This window comes from Bombina bombina, chromosome 5 (genome assembly GCF_027579735.1).
Source record: "Bombina bombina isolate aBomBom1 chromosome 5, aBomBom1.pri, whole genome shotgun sequence".
Taxonomy (NCBI): domain Eukaryota; kingdom Metazoa; phylum Chordata; class Amphibia; order Anura; family Bombinatoridae; genus Bombina; species Bombina bombina.
This window is the reverse complement of record NC_069503.1, coordinates 493,980,221-493,997,057: the sequence shown is the minus strand read 5'-3', so window position 1 is coordinate 493,997,057 and position 16,837 is coordinate 493,980,221.

The following is a 16,837-nucleotide window of genomic DNA, read 5'->3' as shown; positions in this document are numbered from 1 at the left end:
GAATTGTGGGTGTGGTGAGGGGTGTATTTATAGGTATTTTGAGGTTTGGGAAACTTTGCCCCTCCTGGTAGGAATGTATATCCCATACGTCACTAGCTCATGGACTCTTGCTAATTACATGAAAGAAACCAGGTACGCTGGGCCGTAAAAGTGCCAAGCGTACCTGCTAGTTTTTTGATAACTAGCAAAAGTAGTCAGATTGTGCCGCACTTGTGTGCGGAACATCTGGAGTGATGTAAGAATCGATCTGTGTCGGACTGAGTTGAAGTTTACGTCACAAAATTCTACTTTTGCCGGTCTCTAGCCTTTGATAACTAAGGTGAATCAGCCTCGCCACAAATACGCTGCGGAATTCCAGTGTATTTGAGGTTGACGGCTTGATAACTAGGCCTCTATATGCTATTGCAATGTCTTGTTATCTTGCACTTGTTGATTATGCAAATCTACTGAGGTGACTGGTCCTTTAAGTGGATAGTTCAATGCTAGTGCCAAATACTAGCAAAGGATGTTCTACACAAATATTTTGCTGTGATTTATGTGGGATTATTGCACCTCACAGAATGACACTGTATTGAGCTGATGAATACTGTTAAAGGTAGCAATATAAAGGAATATTTGCTTGGGAGGATGAAGCTTGTTACAGATGTACACACAGGCTAAATTATTAACCTTGGAAATCATTTCTGTACAGATTATTTTTGCTGTTTTTCCAAGGCCTGAAAGCAGAGATGTCCATATGAATCTTAGAGGAATTAAACCCAAAATCACAAATAAAAGTAGATAAATTGCTGTACAACAATATAGAAAGATGGTTCTGGGCAAATTGGGAAAAATTTCAGCCCAATCATTACATTATAACAGTTTTAGAGAAGTTTCTTATAACATGACTTTAATATTTTCCAAATCCAAGAAATGTCTTCAGGTCTTTAAGATAATCTTGCATTGACCAATGAATTATTGTCAAATGACCGAGAAGACCAAAAAGCACTTGGTAAACATGACTGAAGTGATAATCTGAAAATTAAGGATAAAAAAACAATTATCTAGATATGCAATGAAGCATAAGCATAAGAATTTCTCTAAAAATGTCATTTCTGTAGGCTTGTAGGCGTCCATGTGCACAGGCAAAAGATTTGGTTTAAACTTTTCATCTGATTCAGGGTTGTCGAAAAATCTAGGAAATGCCAACAATTGAATGATTCAGTGCCAATTGGGGCACAAGAACCTACAGGAACTAGAACAATTTTTACAAAGATTATTCAAAAAATAAATTGAAATGGAAAGCTTTTGATAATTACCGTAATGTCAATAATTACTACCTTTTCCCACCACCCTAACCTTTCACTTCCCAGCACTGCAAACTTGCCGTACTATGTTAATAGTATTATGTTAATACTTTTAATTTCTTTTCAACTCTCTCTTTTTCATATCCCTTATGTAAAGTACCCACATTCCTCACTCTCTGCACCTGCAGACTTGCCAGTTTAATAATCAAATTATAGCAATTCACCGATTTGAAATGGATAGACACAAATAACTAATGCTAGCTATTTTACACCAGAGACTTAATATACATGTATATATATATATATATATATATATATATATATATATATATATATATATATATATATATATATATATATATATATATATATACAGAGAGTGCAATCACCAGGACTTTTTTGTAAGATTTTTTTACATGAAAGTGACTGTTTTCTGGGGTTTAGCCCCTTCCTCAGACGTTCAAGTACATACAGTACATGTATGTCTGAGGAAGGGGCTAAACCCCCGAAAACGTTCACTTTCAAGTAAAAAACATCTTACAAAAAAGTCCTGGTGAGTGCACTCTCTGTTGTGTTTATGTACTCTTCTGTTGCACCCCGGGCATTTGAATTGTAAATCTGGAGTGCTTGCCTATATATAAAATTAAGTAGATGGCATGTACATGTCTTGAAAACAGATATAGTATAATGGTACAGATCATGTGGTGCTAGATTAAACCTATTTTTATAACAAATCTTCAACCAACATCTATGTTTCCATCATATGTGATTTTGTTAATGCAGACATTGTGTTCGAACGGATATTGGATTTGTTACCATTATTTCCAATAGAAACAGCTAATTTATGGCTAGATTTGAAGTTTTGCGGTACGGCTAAACTGCTGAAAAATTGGAATGGCCAGTAACGCATATTACGAGTCGCGGCAGTATAGCTATACCGCAAGCAATTTAGTCTGTAACGCAACGTCCATTCTGCACTCAAAAAAAATATGTTTGAGTGCAGTATTTTCTATAGCGCTGTATTACAGGTTGTAAAATGCTTGCGTTACTGCCTATACCAACACAATCCATTCCGCTATCTAAGAGCAGTAGCTATGGATTTTGTTTAACAAAAATGTTTCACAAAACTCATAACTAAAATGTTACAAAGTATACTAACACCCATAAACTACCTATTAACCTCTAAACCTCCACCCTCCCGCATCACAAACACTATATTAAACTTATTAACCCCTAATCTGTGGCCGCCCCAAATCACGACTATTAAATAAACCTATTAACCCCTAACCCGCCTCCCCCCGACATCGCTGACACTAAATACACCTATTAACCCCTAAAACTTCAGCCCCCCACATCGTAACTACAAAACTAAACCTATTAACCCCTAAACTGCTGCCCCCCACATCACAAAATACTAAATTAAACTATTAACCCCTAAACCTAACACCCTCTAACTTTAAATTAAAATTACAATATAATTATCTTTAAATAAAAAAAACTTACCTGCGAAATAAATAAAAAACTATAATTAAACTATAAATGAACTAACATTACTATTTTAGAGAGGGTGAGAGAAGCGCAAACACAGATCTAAGTGTAGATTATATACTCGGTAAGCCCCATATATTTTCTGCAGGCTACTCACAAGATAGTAGATGAAAATAAGCACATAGGTAAAGTTGAATCCTCATACAACGTCCAAAGGAGGGAGTACCTTTTGTGGTTATAAACGTTTTATGGTTTAAGACAAGCACTGGCTATGTATATTTTAGCAAGCCGGCTACAGCAGGTGGAACCTATAGAATGAGAACACACCTTGCCTAGCCGTAGGGCAATGCAAATTAAATACAATATAAGCCAGTCAAGTATATAGCACTAGTGATGTCGCGAATTGTTCGCCGGCGAATAGTTCCCTGCGAACATAGCATGTTCGCGTTCGCCGCGGATGGTGAACATTGAGTAAACTTTGACCCTCTACCTCACAGTCAGAAGACACATTCCAGCCAATCAGCAGCAGACCCTCCCTCCCAGACCCTCCCACCTCCTAGACAGCATCCATTTTAGATTCATTCGGAAGCTGCATTCTTAGTGAGAGGAGGGACAGTGTAGCTGCTGCTGATTTAATAGGGAAATTGATAGCTAGGCTAGTGTATTCAGTGTACACTACAGTCCTGAAGGACTCATCTGATCTCTGCTGTAAGGACAGCACCCCAAAAAGCCCTTTTTAGGGCTAGAACATCAGTCTGCTTCTTTTTTTTTTTACCTGTGTAATCTAATACAGTTGCCTGCCTGCCTGCCAGCATGTGTGTCAGGCTCACAGCGTATACTGTGCCCACTTGCCCAGTGCCACCACTCATATCTGGTGTAACAGTAGTGTAAATTAAAAAACAACAACACTTTTTTGACTGTGAAATAATAGCAGACAGCTGCCAGTACCCAAGATGGCCGCCAATAAGGCAGATGGGGAGGGTTAGAGAGCTGTTTTGGGTGGGATCAGGGAGGTTGGGGGCTAAGGGGGGATGCTACACCACAGCATATGTAAATATGCTAAAAAAAAATAAAAAAATAAAAACCTTTTATTTTAGTACTGGCAGACTTTCTGCCAGTACTTAAGATGGCGGGGACAATTGTGGGGTGGGGGAGGGAAGGGAGCTGTTTGGGAGGGATCAGGGGGTCTGATGTGTCAGGTGGGAGGCTGATCTCTACACTAAAGCTAAAATTAACCCTGCAAGCTCCCTACAAACTACCTAATTAACCCCTTCACTGCTAGCCATAATACACGTGTGATGCGCAGCAGCATTTAGCGGCCTTCTAATTACCAGAAAGCAATGCGAAAGTCATATATGTTTGCTATTTCTGAACAAAGGGGATCCCAGAGAAGCATTTACAACCATTTGTGCCATAATTGCACAAGCTGTTTGTAAATAATTTCAGTGAGAAACCTAAAATTGCGAAAAAGTTAACAATTTTTTTTTTATTTGATTGCATTTGGCGGTGAAATGGTGGCATTAAATATACCAAAATGGGCCTAGATCAATACTTTGGGTTGTCTACTACACTACACTTAAGCTAAAATTAACTCTACAAGCTACCTACATGCTCCCTAATTTACCCCTTAACTGCTGGGCATAAAACACGTGTGGTGCCCAGTGGCATTTAGCAGCCTTCTAATTGCCAAAAAGCAACGCCAAAGCCATATAAGTCTGCTATAATGGCATGTCTGGCACACAGTGTTGGGGCAAGGGTCCATCTGACCACTGATACCTGGTCTGCAAAGCATGGTCAGGGCAGGTATATCACCTACACTGCGCACTGTGAAGCGGGCGTAACCCTTACACTACCTGATCGATACAACATCATACCTGATGTGTTAAAGCACGTTATTCCAAACAATTTAGGAATGTTAGGTGATTTATGCCCTTTATGGATTAAAACCAGACTCTGCATCAACTATGTAATTTTCCATGGGAGTTTTGCCATGGATCCCCCTCCGGCATGCAACAGTCCAGGTGTTAGTCCCCTTGAAACAACTTTTCCACCACTATTGGGGCCAGAAAGAGTCCCTATTAAAGTCTATGGCGGATCGCCCGGTTCGCAGGTTCTCGAACATTAGCAGAAGTTCGCGTTCGCCATTCGCGAACCCAAATTTTTATGTTCGCGACATCACTATATAGCACATAAAATCCCCTTAGCTATACCGTAGCTCACAACACACTGCTTCACAGGGGATTATTATAAAAGATATTTAAAAACTATTTAAAACTCAACATACTTTTCATTCCTTAAACACAGGAACTTTTTTCAAGAGTATAAACATGTGTTCGTGTTCTATACCGGCTAACAGCATGATTGATACTATACAAATTCTATAAGAAAACTATATGTACAATTAATGAAAAATTATAAATTTATTTAAATCTTTTTAACATTGTAGTTTTATGTTATGGTGCAAGAGATTGCTTCCATATAGATTGCTGCTATATATTAATGTTTACATTTATCATTTTTCATTAATTGTACATATAGTTTTATTATAGAATTTGTATAGAGATTGTTTGGTCTAAGAATAATCGTCTTCTACTTTTCTGCCCATGGATGTAATATATTGGAGGCAATAACATTTTCATGAAAAGGTGTTCAAATACAATTTGTAAAAATATATAACATAATAACGCTATCCTAAAAAATAATCGTTTATAACCGGCTCAGCATTTACAAAGTATCAATCATGCTGTTAGCCGGTTTAGCACACTGTGAATTATTATATCACCAGGCTGCTTATGAAAAAAGGAACATCTGATTGGGCATTAGAAATCCAATCAGATTCTTCCTTAGAGCCATACCTCCACATGTTTATATTCTTGAAAAAGTTCCTGTGTTTAAGGAATGAAACATACGTTGAGTTTTAAACAGTTTTTAAATATCTTTTATAATAATCCCCTGTGAAGCTCTGTTAGCTAACAGTGTGTTGCGAGCTACGTATAGCTAAGGGGATTTTATGTGCTATATACTTGAATGGCTTATATTGTATTTAATTTGCATTGCCCTATGGCTAGGCAAGGTGTGTTCTCATTCTATAGGTTCCACCTGCTGTAGTCGGCTTGCTAAAATATACATAGCCAGTGCTTGTCTTAAACAATAAAACATTTATAACCACAGAAGTTACTCCCTCCTTTGGATGTTGCATGAGGATTCAACTTTACCTATGTGCTTATTTTCATCTACTATCTTGTGAGTAGCCTGCAGAAAATTTATGGGGCTTACCTAGTATATAATCTACACTCTATATTTGCACTTCTCTCACCCTCTCTAGCTTTTTTCTTTCGGTTTGAACTGACCTTAAAAGAGGAGCTGCAGTTTGCAAAAATCACCGGGAACATCCATCTTTGATTATTGAAAAACAAGGACATTTTTGGAGAAGTTCAGGGAATTTTGGAAATTTGATTCACCCAATCTATTTATAAAAGACGGTATCACAAAAATGTTCTTAAAATATTGATTGACTTTTATTTATTTTTTCCATAGAAATGTGGTAAATGTGGCAAATGTGGTGAATTTATATATAATCACAATCAGTGACCTTTTCAATTCTATCTCTAACATCACCTCATATTTACAGTATTACCATCTGATATTATTAGTATTAGATACTTTTAGACCTATTAATTTAGAGTGAGCAGCGCTTCTTATTTTCATATTGCCTATTTTGACTAAATAAAATAAACAAAAAATAAAAAAATATATTTTTTTTAAAAACTTAATACTACGAAAAAAACAAAAAACCTTAGATTACAAAACCCCCCACTAAAATTACAGAAAATAAATAAAACACTAAGATCACCAAAAATAATAAACAAAATTATCTAAAATAATAAATATTACACCTAATCTAATAGCCCTGTAAAAACAAAAAAGTCCCTAACCTACAATAAACTACCAATAGCCCTTAAAAGGGCCTTTTGTAGGGCATTGCCCTAAGGTAAACAGATCTTTTACCTAGAAAAAAATACAAAGTCCCCCCAACAGTAAAACCCACCACCCAAACCCCCAAAATAAAAAACCTAAGTCTAAATAAAACCTAAGCTACCCATTGCAACTAAAGAGGGAATTGGTATGGGCATTGCCCTTAAAAGGGCATTCAGCTCTTTTACAGTGCCCAAAAGAAGCCTAATCTAAAAAAAAAAAAAACACCCCAAAAAATAAAAAATAAACCTAACACTAACCCCAGAAAATCTACTTACGGTTCCTGAAGTCCGGTCATCCATCCTCATCCAGGCGGCGAAAAGTCTTCATCCAGGAGGTGACACCTTCATCCTGGCGGCGCGGAGCTTTCCTGGACGACGATGACATCCTGTGCAGAGCGTCCTCTTCATATGATCACCGCCGTACGCTGAAGTTGAATGCAAGGTACCCGTTTCAAAATGGCGTGCCTTGCATTCCTATAGGCTGATTTGATTCTTCAAATTTAAATCAGCCAATAGGATGAGAGCTTCTGAAATCATATTGGCTGTTCAAAACAGCCAAGAGGATAAAAGCTACTGAAATCCTATTGGCTGATTTGAACAGCCAATAGGATTTCAGAAGATCTCATCCTATTGGCTGATTTGAACAGTCAATAAGATTTCAAAAGTTAATAGGCGTTATTTTCACACCCTGTTTAGCGCAAAACTCGTAATCTAGGTGTTAGACAATTAATATTAACAAAAATCTTACATTATAGGATTTGAAAAATTAAAAAAACTTTCAGTATTAAAAGAACATACAACTTCTGTATGACTAAAATCCTCCTGTATGCCTGACCTGCAGTCCCTAACATCAGTTATTAGCAATACTATAGCAGGGTTAGACATGGGACGATGGATAAATAAATGGTAGGACCCCCTGTACATCATCACAAACAAAGGAGCTTATTAACCAAACAATATACATTTCTTTACTGCAGTAATGGCTACATAAAAAGCTATGTTAACAAGTGATAGCAGAAAAAAAATCATACTCGCTTTGGAGGGTATTAGAGATAGGTACTAAAATGTTATTTATTTATTTTTTAATGTTTATTTTGTTTTTTACATATTTTTGTTTTAATTACAAACAGTATATTACCATACATCTATCAATCTATTTATGTTTTGTGGTAATCTGATATGATTGCATACAAGATATCAAGATTGTACCTATTTTCATTAACAGTAGTGTTGCTAGCAATTAAAACTTAAAACAATCTGTGTCCAAATATAACTATTTAAGCATTGGTCTCAGTAGTTTGAATATGTGTTTGTTGTCTGACTTCATAGTACATAATGTATGGTTCCCACTGATCTAAAAATTGGTCTTTGGAATTGGTATGTAATTTAAGCATGGTGGCTCTCTCCTCCAGTATGTGGCAATTCCTATTCTAGTAATAGTACATATCATGTTAACTAATTTAGAGTATTTCTGTAGCTCATCAAAAACTGAAAAATGAAGTGGTGCTTGTTCCGGAGTAAGAGTAATATGTCTTCTAAAGATGTAGTGAGTCCACGGTTTTCATTATAATTACTGTTGGGAATACCACTCCTCGCCAGCAGGAGGAGGCAAAGAGCACTACAGTAAAATCTGTTAAGTATCACTTCCCTACCCATAAACCCCAGTCATTCTCTTTGCCTCTATGTGCATGGAGGAGGTTTATTTTTTGTGTCTAATTAAAATTATATTTTCAAAGGAGATTGAGTCTTCAATCAAGCTACAGGGTATAACCTATCCCACGTTAGTCTTTGTAGTCAAGCTGTGGTGATTTTAAAGTGGTGGAGAACTTGCAAAGTGGTGCTTGCTCCATTTCTCTAATTAAGTTGCCCTGATTTTAGATATCTAACGGCTAGATTATGAGTTGTGCGTTAGGCTTAAAAAGCAGCGTTGGCCGGTCCCAACGCTGCTTTTTAACGCCCGCTGGTATTACGAGTCTTGAAGGTACAGGTGTACCGCTCACTTTTTTGTCCAGACTCAGAAATACCACAAATCCACTTACATCAATTGCGTATCCTCTTTTTTCAATGGGACTTGCATAGCGCCGGTAGTATGAGTCTTCCAAAAAGTGAGCGGTAGACCCTCTCCTGTCAAGCCTGGTACCGCTTTTTAGTCAGTAGTTAAGAGTTTTACACTACAACGCCGTAGCATAAAACTAAAGTGCTAAAAAGTACACTAACACCCATAAACTACCTATTAACCCCAAAACCGAGGCCCTCCCACATCGCAAACACTAAAATTAAATTTTTAACCTCTAATCTGCCGAACCGGACATCGCCGCCACTATAATAAAGATATTAACCCCTAAATTGCTGCACTCCTGCCTCGCACATATTAGTGAAATATTATTAACCCCTAATCTGCCATCCCTAACATCGTTGACACCTACCTACATTTATTAACCCCTAATCTGCCACCCCCAATGTCGCCGCCACTATATTAAAGTTATTAACCCCTAAATCTAAGTCTAACCCTAACCCTAACTTAAATATAATTTAAATAAATCTAAATAAAATTCCTATCATTAACTAAATTATTCCTATTTAAAACTAAATACTTACCTATAAAATAAACCCTAAGCTAGCTACAATATAACTAATAGTTACATTGTAGCTAGCTTAGGGTTTATTTTTATTTTACAGGCAAGTTTGTATTTATTTTAACTAGGTAGAATAGTTATTAAATAGTTATTAACTATTTAATAACTACCTAGCTAAAATAAAGACAAAAGTACCTGTAAAATAAAACCTATGTTACAATTACACCTAACACTACACTATAATTAAATTAATTCCCTAAATTAAATACAATTATCTAAAGTACAAAAAACCCCCACTAAATTACAGAAAATAATAAAAAAATTACAATATTTTTAAACTAATTATACCTAATCTAATCCCCCTAACAAAATAAAAAAGCCCCACCAAAATAAAAAAAGCCCTACCCTACACTAAATTACAAATAGCCCTTAAAAGGGCCTTTTGCGGGGCATTGCCAGCTCTTTTACCTGTAAAAAAAATTACAAATCCCCCCCAACATTAAAACCCACCACCCACACAACCAACCCTACTCTAAAACCCACCCAATCCCCCCTTAAAAAAACCTAACACTAACCCCTTGAAGATCACCTTACCGGGAGACGTCTTCATCCAACCGGGCAGAAGTGGTCCTCCAGATGGGCAGAAGTCTTCATCCAAGCCGGGCAGAAGTGGTCCTCCAGACGGGCAGAAGTCTTCATCCAGACGGCATCTTCTATCTTCATCCATCCGGCATGGAGCGGGTCCATCTTCAAGACATCCGACGTTGAGCATCCTCTTCTTTCCATGGCTACAACTGAATGAAGGTACCTTTAAGTGACGTCATCCAAGATGGCGTCCCTTCAATTCCGATTGGCTGATATAATTCTATCAGCCAATCGGAATTAAGGTAGAAAAAATCCTATTGGCTGATTGGATCAGCCAATAGGATTGAAGTTCAATCCTATTGGCTGATCCACTCAGCCAATAGGATGGAGCTGGCATTCTATTGGCTGTTCCAATCAGTCAATAGAATGCAAGCTCAATCCTATTGGCTGATTGCATCAGCCAATAGGATTTTTTCTACCTTAATTCCGATTGGCTGAATTCTATCAGCCTATTGGAATTGAAGGAACGCCATCTTGGATGACATCATTTAAAGGAACCTTCATTCCAGAAGAGTCGTTGGATGAAGAGGATGCTCTGCGTTGGATGTCTTGAAGATGGACCCGCTCCGCGCCGGATGGATGAAGATAGAAGATGCCATCTAGATGAAGACTTCTGCCCGTCTGGAGGAGCACTTCTGCCCGGTTGGATGAAGACTTCTGCCCATCTGGAGGACCACTTCTGCCCGGTTGGAGAAAGACGTCTCCCGTTAAGGTGGTCTTCAAGGGGTTAGTGTTAGGTTTTTTAAGGGGGGATTGGGTGGGTTTTAGAGTAGGGTTGGTTGTGTGGGTGGTGGGTTTTAATGTTGGGGGGATTTGTAATTTTTTTTAAAGGAAAAAGAGCTGATTACTTCGGGGCAATGCCCCACAAAAGGCCCTTTTAAGGGCTATTCGTAATTTAGTGTAGGGTAGGGATTTTTTTTATTTTCGGGGGGCTTTTTTATTTTGTTAGGGGGATTAGATTAGGTGTAATTAGTTTAAAAATCTTGTAATTTTTTTATTATTTTCTGTAATTTTGTTTGTTTCTGTAATTTAGGGAATTAATTTAATTATAGTGTAGTGTTAGGTTAGGTTTTATTTTACAGGTACTTTTGTCTTTATTTTAGGTAGGTAGTTATTAAATAGTTAATAACTATTTAATAACTATTCTACCTAGTTAAAATAAATACAAACTTGCCTGTAAAATAAAAATAAACCCTAAGCTAGCTACAATGTAACTCTTAGTTATATTGTAGCTAGCTTAGGGTTTATTTTACAGGTAAGTATTTAGTTTTAAATAGGAATAATTTAGTTAATGATAGTTATTTTATTTAGATTTATTTAAATTATATTTAAGTTAGGGGGGTTAGGGTTAGGGTTAGACTTAGATTTAGAGGTTAATAACTTTAATATAGTGGCGGCGACTTTGGGGGCGGCAGATTAGGGGTTAATAAATGTAGGTAGGTGTCAGTGATGTTGGGGGCAGCATATTAGGGTTTATAAGTATAATGTAGGTGGCGGCGGTGTCCGGAGCGGCAGATTAGGGGTTAATCAATATAATGTAGGTGTCGGCGATGTCGGGGACGGCAGATTAGGGGTTAATAAGTGTAAGATTAGGGGTGTTTAGACTCGGGGTTCATGTTAGGGTGTTAGGTGTAGACATAAACATAAACGCTGCTTTTTTGCAGGTTAGTTTATTTTTTCAGCCGGCTTTCCCAATTGATTCCTATGGGGAAATCGTACACGAGCATGCACAACCAGCTCACCGCTAACGTAAGCAGCGCTGATATTGAGGTGAGATGTGGAGCAAAATTTTGCTCTACGATCACTTTTTTGCAGTTAACGCCGGGTTTGTAAAAACCTGTAATGCCAGCGATGTCTGTAAGTGAGCGGTGAGCATAAACTGCTCATAAGCACCGCATAGCTTCTAATGCAAAACTTGTAATCTAGGCGTAAGTTTGTTACTTAGCTACCGATGTTATCCTAGTCACTGTGAGGAGAATGTGTCCTCTCATATTAGGAGCTGTCATCATGTCAGACAGCAGAGCAGGTAAGTGCTGTTTTCCTTTCTATGAGGAGAGGGGCACTTCAGAATACCTGTTTTATTTAATTTAAGGGAAGAATAATGCACTCATGGGATGGGTGTTATTACTAGACATGCTCACAGGCACTGGCACTGAAGAGTCTCAAGGCTAATTTTTTTGTTTGTGTTTTTTAGCTGCAATATTTATTATTAGTTAAATGGTTAGCTTTGCTTCAGTTTGCGGGCGGGTTTTTAACCACTCCCACCTCCTTGTTCAGACCATGAGAGCATTTTTGTGCCTTCTGACATCGGTGACGTCATTGGGCCTGTGCATTCAGCTCTGTGTGAACTCTTGCTGTGTTCGAGGAGCGCTTTAGGAGCGCAAGTGATACATTGCAGGGTTGATCCGCTTCAAGTGGTAGTAAGAGCACCTCAGTATACTGAGGTGCGGAGGGAGGTTTTTTCTGAGGTCTTTTTATTAAAAGTGTTTATTAAAGACTTATTCTTTTGAATTGTTTAATTCTTGTTGTATATTAAACGCTAGAGAGTTTAAATAGAGGATAATACCAGTTATGTCTGATATGAATTCCACTCATTTCAATCCCTGTTTATTGTGTTTAGATGCACAAATTGCAGCTCCTATGCAGTTCTGTTCTTCCTGTGTAAACAGACATTGCAGGGTAAAGGCATTTTTTTTAATGTTGAGCCTTATGTCTCTCAGGAGGATGTTGTCCATGTAATTCCAGGACCTTCCCCTATTTCGTCCTAAGCCTCTATGGCAGCTAACACTGTGTCCTGCGGTTCCACCCTTTGTTTTTTGGGTAATTGTTTTAGGTTTTTGACTAAACCTCAGACACCTCTGCACCTTGTGTTACTTTCCTTTCTCCATTTACTCTCGGTGGAATGACTGGGGTTTATGGGTAGGGAAGGGATACTTAACAGTTTTTACTGTGGTGCTCTTTGCCTCCTCCTGTTGGCGAGGAGTAGTATTCCCAACAGTAAATAAGATGAACCCGTGGACTCACCACATCTTGAAGAAATAAATTTAACAGGTAAGCATACATTTTGGTTTTTATCAAAAACTGTATTTAACAATTTAGATATATGTGAACATACTTCTTGAACCATGGGGCAATCCCACCACATGTGTCTGTAAGATCCTATTTCCTCGCATCCTCTGTAGCATAGTCTAGTTTGTGGTTCATCTTTTTTACAGAATCTATTAGGGTAGTAGTACCAAGAGAACACTACTTTTAAGTAGTTCTCTTTCAGTGATTCATTTGCTGTAAAAGAGGAGCCTCTTTATAGATTTTCTCTCCAGTCTTCTATATCCCAAGTTTTGCCTAATTCTCTCTCCCATCTAAGCATAACTGATGTTTTATCATCTGTATGCATATGACTAAATATTGTATATATTTGTTATATTAAGCCTTTTATAGGTAATTTAGACAAACATAACAATTCAAACTGTGTGTTTGCTGGCGGTGCTAAAATGTTAATTTTTCAATTGCTCTCACTAAGTATTAAACTATGTGTACAGTATAAAGAGTGAGATAAGATAAAGGTTTTTTGTGTACAGAGAAATAAGTAGGTCTGCTCTTCCTCCAAGCTCAACCCATTTAAATTAGTTATAGTTTCAATGAGCATAAACAGCTATTACATATACAAAAATAAAGCTAAAGGGAAATTTCTCATACATGTAATACTCTGCAGCTGGTATAACAAGTGAAAACACCTTAATGGAACATTCAACACTTCTTTTTGTGTAACAATTGTGCTTTTCCCATACCTCCTAGAGAAGCCAAAAAGCAAATTATGTAAGTTTTCAAAAAGCTGCAAATTGCCGAAACCAACTATTTAATTTGCAGCATTTCCAAGTTACAGGCTTTATTTTTTGCCTCTCTAGAAAGCCGGAGCAAAGCACAATATTTACACAAAAGCATGGGTTGATTAGTGATTAGTCTCCTTTAAAGTAGAAAACAATGGTACAGTACACTGTCCATTTAATAAATAAAATATAGCAAAGTATAGGATAAAATTACCCCTCAGAGTTTGCTGCCCCACTAAATTCTTCTGTCCTAGGCTTAGGCTCATTTGTCCTATGCCATACAACACCTGGCATAGATTATTCAAGAATTAAGAGAACTCTCATCTAAAACAATTGTCTTCATTTCATTTCAATGCTATTAACTAATACTTTGCAAGCTCTTTTATATTATAGTGAATCAACCCCATGGAATAATATATGAATTGGAAAAAAAAATATGTTTGGAAGGTTCTCTTTTTGTATGTGAATGTTAAAGTGATGCAGCAATGTGCTAACGTGCAGTGGCTGGTTTCATCTACAGCTGCTGCTATATGGAATCCAGAGGTCATCCCAGTTTCTTTCCCGTGGCTCCTCCAGGTGTTGGAATGCCGGTGGCAGCTGGAGAAAAGATGCTGCTCACGTTATGTAAATTAATTTATTGTGTACAGGCAGGTTACAATTGGAGGTTTGTTCATTAAAGGTGCCTTTGCTAGAATGAATAAAGAAAAACTAATGCAGAAGATGTTTTCTCAATTTTTTTGTGCATTTCATTTTGTCAGTTTCAAAACAAATGTGAGTGGGCAGATTTTATGGCTTGATGCACAATGAAGTTAGTGTACAAATTTAAATGGTCTTATAATTTGTTACATTTATTTTGATTAACTTGCAGACACATTTTCTGGCTTCAGTCCCCATCCAGTTTAGACTCATTCAGAGTTCAAGTGACTTAGTCTAAAGAAATATTGCCATTTTAGAGTTTCTCCGAAACCCAAAACCTTTTCATTTTTAAATCTAAATTTGTACAATGTCATGGATGAAGAATAATGATAATTATTTGCAGCAGAAATATTTTAATTATTTTAAAATGTAATTAATATTAATTAGAATATTCACTAAAAATTAAATCCCCACACAATGTTATAAATGTATGTGATTAAATAAAAGGTAATGTTCTTTATTTTGCAAATTTTTCTTGTAAGTTACCTCAGCAAATGTTGGCTATCCCACACGCCTTTGATATGATGAAGTGTTTTTGAAGCACTCTTAAAGGGGCATTGTATTTATTAATTATTAAATAAAAAAAATATGGTATTTCCACACGTATTACCTTATACACACATGCTTGCACACACTCACACACACATTCCTGTGCTAAATAAATCAACATTTTCTTACATAGGAATGTCCCTCTTCACCAATAAACTATAAGTTGTTCAAGAATAATTTTAGATACTTGTTCAAGAATAATTTTAGATACATTGACTATACCTCAAAACTATAGCACTATCAATTTTTTTTCTGTAGGAAATAGATTAATAAATAAATAAATAAAAAGCAGATATATAATTAACAAAAGCGTATCTGCAAAGTATTATTAATATTTGTTAATGTGTATCATCCCAGCTATGTAAAGTATATATTATTTTCATCTATTTTCATTTATTCCATGACAGCTCGCTTTCTACTTTGTCTGTTTATTCAAATTTTCTGTTTGTTTTTTTGTGCCTGCTGATGCATTTCTTGTGTCATTTTCAACATGACATTTAGGTGATATTTATTCAATATATAGAAAAATAGAGTTAAACACAGTTAAGATGCAATCACATCCATTCAAGTGAAAATAAAATGTGATGTGTTGGTGACTGTATCTTTTTTTAAGTATTTAGAATAGTTGAAAAAGAAAAACAACTACGCCAAAAAAAAAAAAAAAATTAATATGTCCATAATTAAGGTTAGTTTTAATGAGTCCATAAATAAATGAAACTCGTTAGATCTTTAAGGACATCTGTCTGGAAATTAAATTGCTCAATCTCTATTGATTTGGCCTAAGAATACTCACCTGTTTCTATTACTGAGATTAGATTCTTTTTTCATTTCACCTTTCGTCTGCCCGAGCATCAGTTTTACTTTCTTGCACTTTACCATGTGTTTAAAAGAGGTCTTGAAGCAGTAGGAGGGAACAGTGTAGAAATAATGTCCCGGATATGAGATTGTTGCAGAGGCTAGTAAAATTATTTGACGCTGATTAGAAAAACAGTTCTTTAATAGTAGTTCACATATTTCTGTTTTATCTTTTTTTAGTTTTAGGGTTGAGTTTGTTTTTAGTTACTAAAATAATATACTGTGATTTTTTTTTTTTTTTTAAAGATATTTTACATTTTGTTTTGTTTTTTACTTATTTTATATTTGTAATGTACTACATATTGAATATTTCTAAAATATAGATAATTCAATAATAGATAATAACAAAAATATAATGTATAATATTTAATATGCACACAAAAATAAAACACATGTTCTTTGTTTATACTTGCATTAATGGTTAAAGTCAAAAAGTTTCTGTCCAAGGAATATTATGTAGTTTTTCAAATAAACAAATAAAATAATTAGTGATAATAAGAATTGTATTGTTAAAGATTATGTACCACTGTCGTCACAAAGTTAAAGGGACAATAAAATAAATTTTTATGCATCATAAATTAATTGCTGCATTATAAAATAAATGTAAAGCCTTTAAACTGTTATTTGATAATATTATTGAGTGTTTTGCATGTTATATCTTGTGCTGTGGCCAAATAGAGACAGATATACAGAGTTTTTTTAATTAATCAAGTAATCACTGTGAAGCATGTAGGAATGTTACATTTCTCCAGTCTCTCTGTGAAATATTTAGATTTAAATTTCAGTTAAAGCAGGCAAAATAAAGAATGCATTATGCACTGCATAATGCATAGGATTCATATATATATATATATATATATATATATATATATATATATATATATATATATATTATATTATATTTTTTGTATGAAATTTTTTTTAATTCAAAGTTTAAA